We start from the raw sequence: 4,489 nt of genomic DNA on the forward strand, positions 1-4,489 counted from the left end.
GGCCTGAAGGATTAATGACCAAAGACGGATTGAATGTGCCCAATAAAACAATACGTCGATAGAGTGGCAATGGAGAGGGATGCAGATGGACCAAGGGATGACTGACCAGCTGCAGGGTTGAAGGTAAGGCCAATTGAGGTGAAGGAGGGATTGTCAAAATGAGGTTTGGTGAAGGGGATTATTGGTGGATTGAGAAAGGCAAAGGGGGGATTGTTGGAACGGACTGAGGGGGGTTGAAAGTAGCAGAGGGGTGAGAATGGACCAATGGGGTGAAGGAGGAAAGATTGAAAGGAGCAGGGGGGTTTGGAATGGACCGATGGGGTGATGGAAGAAGTATTGTAACAAGAAAACGGGTTTTTAACAAACCAATTGGGTGAAGGAAGAAAGATTGAAAGGAGTGTGGGGGGGGGGGGGTGGAAGACATCACACCGGGGAAATACAAAAAACTAACATCAACGCATGTCACCCTCCCCCCCCCCCCTCCCAACAAAAAAACCCTAAGACAAGGTGTGAAGGTTTACCAACACATCGACTACAGAAAAACTGTTCATCTTCACCACTGTTTGTGGTGAGGATGTTGAGCTCATGGAGAGATTCACTTACCTTGGCAGTGATAGTAATAATCTCTGCTGGCTGTGAGTCAGAGGTCAATAGATATCTGGGTCGGGCCTGGGGAGTCATGGATTCACTGGATAATGGGGTGTGGCGCTGCCGGTACCTGTGCGGGAGGACGAAAGTCTGAGTCTTCAGGTCCTTGGTGCTTCCAGTAATAGAGCAAGATGCAATAGAGCAAGATGGACTCTGTCTATGGACTCTGACCAAGGATCTGAAATGGAGACTTAATTCCTTTGGTACCAGGTCTCTTCGGAGAATCCTTGGCTATCGCTGGTCGGACTTTGTGTCCAACGAGCGGTTGCTGAGAGAGACTCAAATGAGATTTGTTACCTGCATAGTCTGTGAGCGTCAGCTGTGGCTGTATGGACATGTGGCTCATTTTCCTGATGCTGATCCTGCTCACCATATTCTCTCAGCGAGGGGGTCTCATGAGTGGAGGAGGCCAATGGGCCGACCACATGCCTCGTGGTTGCAGCAGGTTGATTGGCATCTCAACGAGATGGGGATGGGCCAGGCATCTGCCTGGGGGATGGCCAGACGGAGGCCCCTGGAGTACCGGCGGAAAGTGGATGCAGCGACGCGCTGCTCTGGCGCATGCTCCCACACCTGACCTGACCTGACCTCGGGTCTGCAAATCCATCTGGGGTAGGTTTCCAAAACCGTCACAGTATGTACATATATACTGTATATGTATATCAACCCACATTGCACTGCAGGTAATCATCTTTGACAGTATATGAAGAGTAAAGGAGTATCTTCCCCAAGTGGAAATCTGCCCCTGTAGAAGCCATTTTGGTCATGTTATCAAAGTACATCAAGTTGTGCCTGATGATTAAAATATTGCCTTTGCAGATTCAGGAGGCATCATCTGTGAAAGTGGCCAAATGTAGATAGATCTGGTTGAGTTTTCCTTTCACAGTGTTGCTTGAGATGTGGTATGAAGACATTAGACACTTTGGTTGAAGGTCACATTCTCAGTCGTCTCAATTTCTGATCATCTCTTAATTCATAGACAGTGAAGCTGTAGTTAACAAACTAATGGAGGAAAGATTTTCAAATGGGAAGTTGATTTGTTCGTGGAATTGAACAATAAGGGACTTTCCAACGAAGTGGACAAGCAGTTGGATGTTCATAATAAACAGATCCACTTACCTGTTTGGATAGCAACCATAATAGATATTTTTAAAAAAAATTACAGTTTAACTTTTGGACAATGCAAAAGCATTTCCATTGACTGGTTGATTTGGAACGATGTTGCATCACAAAGAATGCAGGTGCAGCAAGGTCATATGGCTGAGAAAGTAACACAGCATCTGTAATATGCTCAAGAGGGGAACAAACTGAGTGAGGTGCTTCCACAGAGAAACATGTTTATTTGATGTATTGTTTGGCTTCATTTCAGCTCCATGGCTAGCGAGAAGCCAACCAAGTAATTAGGATGCGCCGGGCAGCACATCCATGGAAATGCAGCCATGGCACACGGCGAGACATCACGATAAATTTCACATCAATGACATGAATCTCAATGCTGGCAGAGAAATAAACAACAAATAAATAAACAAAAACAATAAATAGAAGTGTATTGATTGTGGCAATGCAAACAATGAGGGAAAGAGCTGTATTTCTGCATGTGCATAGAACATATACATATATATATATATATATATATATATATATATATATATATATATATATATATATATATATATATATATATATATATATATATATATATATATATATATATATATATATATATGTGTATCTGGAAAAAAATTAAGAGACCACTGCAAAATTATCAGTTTTTCTGGTTTTACTATTTATAGGTATGTGTTTGAGTAAAATGAACATTTTTTTTATTCAATAAACTACTGACAATATTTCTCCCAAATTCCGAATAAAAATATTTTCATTTCGAGCACTTATTTGCAGAAAATGACAACTGGTCAAAATAACAACAAGGATTCAGTATTTTCAGACCTCAAATAATACAAACAAAACAAGTTCATATTCATTTTTAAACAACACAATACTCATGTTTTTACTTAGGAAGAGTTCATAAATCAATATTTGTGGAATAACCCTGATTTTCAATCACAGCTTTCATTGCATCTTGGCATGCTCTCCATCAGTCTTTCACATTGCTGTTGGGTGACTTTATGCCACTCCTGGCGCAAAAATTCAAACAGCTCGGCTTTGTTTGATGGCTTGTGACCATCCATCTTCCTCTTGATCACATTCCAGAGGTTTTCAATGGGGTTCAGGTCTGGAGATTGGGCTGGCCATGACAGGGTCTTGATCTGATAGTCCTCCATCCACATATTGACTGACCTGGCTGTGTGGCATGGAGCATTGTCCTGCTGGAATAACCAATCCTCAGAGTTGGGAACATTGTCAGAGCAGAAAGAAGCAAGTGTTCTTCCAGGACAACCTTGTACGTGGCTTGGTTCATGAGTCCTTCACAAAGACAAATCTGCCCGATTCCAGCCTTGCTGAAGCACCCCCAGATCATCACCGATCCTCCACCAAATTTCACAGTGTGGCTTGTAGGCCTCTCCAGGTCTCCATCTAACCATTAGACGACCAGATGTTGGGCAAAGCTGAAAATTGGACACATCAGAGAAGATGACCTTACTCCAGTGCTCTATGGTCCAATCATTATGGTCTTTTGCAAACCTCAGCCTGGCTCTTCTTTGCTTAGCATTGATGAAGGGCTTTTTCTAGCTTTGCACGACTTCAGCCATGCCCCTAGGAGCCTGTTTCGGCGTCCCCGCCTTGCACTTCACTCCAGCTGCCGTTTGCCATTCTTTTTGTGGGTCACTTGATGTCATCCTACGGTTGTTGAGTGACATTCGAATGAGTTGGTGGTCATCCCAGTCAGTGTAAAGTCGTTTTCGCTTTCTGTCAGTATGTAGCTTTGTTGTCCCCAATGTCTGCTGCTTGACCTTGTTCTTATGAACCGCCATCTTTGAAATGTTAAGGATGGAAGCAACGTCACAATCACTGCATCCCTCTGCCAGTAAAGCCAGAATTGAACCCTTCTTTTCCTCACTCAAAACTTTTCTTTTCAACTCTTTTGGTATGGTCAATAGTTATTTTTTTGATTCCAATTACCTTTGAGGTACTACTAGCATTGTTTTTGCCATCCAGCTGGTCCGATTGCAAGAGGATAGTGATGACCACAGCAGTGGTTTTTATACTTTTCCTTGTTAAATAAGATTTGGTTCAGGTGATCACCTAATCAGTACCTCACGAAGTAGAATGAGGTGTGCCTGTGTTGGAATTCAACAGACACTGGAATGGAATGGCTGACATACATGTCGAGATCTGATTTAAATTTTTTTTGGAGTGGTCTCTTATTTTTTTTCCAGAGCTGTATATGTATCTCAACCCCTTTTCTGTGTATAGAAAGTCAACAGATTGAGTCCAATCAGAGTAATTAATGCATGCTCTATAAACAAGCATCACTTGCCACATAAATACATTAACTTTTGCATTACTTTCACATCACCAGAGAGCTAGAATGTGCAGTTGGGAATAAAATATCAAAAAGGTCAATTCTTCAACGTAAGCAGTTTTCTAACTGTTGTGTGTGAAAATTAACCAACCATTTAGGCTTTTAAAAACACTGCAAGAGTTTACTAAGGGTCACAATCTCATTATCGATGGTGAATTCAGTGATGGAGAACTGACGGGATATACGTAGATACATCACACACATCAAAGAGGTCAGTTCATGGATCTATCCTTGGAATGTATATTCATATATATATATATATATATATATATATATATATATATATATATATATATATATATATATATATATATATATATATTCGAGTCGAAATTCGCTAATGCGTAACAAAAGCGT

The sequence above is a fragment of the Eptatretus burgeri genome, chromosome 3 (assembly GCF_056783735.1).
Source record: "Eptatretus burgeri isolate ZD-2024b chromosome 3, Ebu_testis_v1, whole genome shotgun sequence".
Lineage (NCBI taxonomy): Eukaryota > Metazoa > Chordata > Myxini > Myxiniformes > Myxinidae > Eptatretus > Eptatretus burgeri.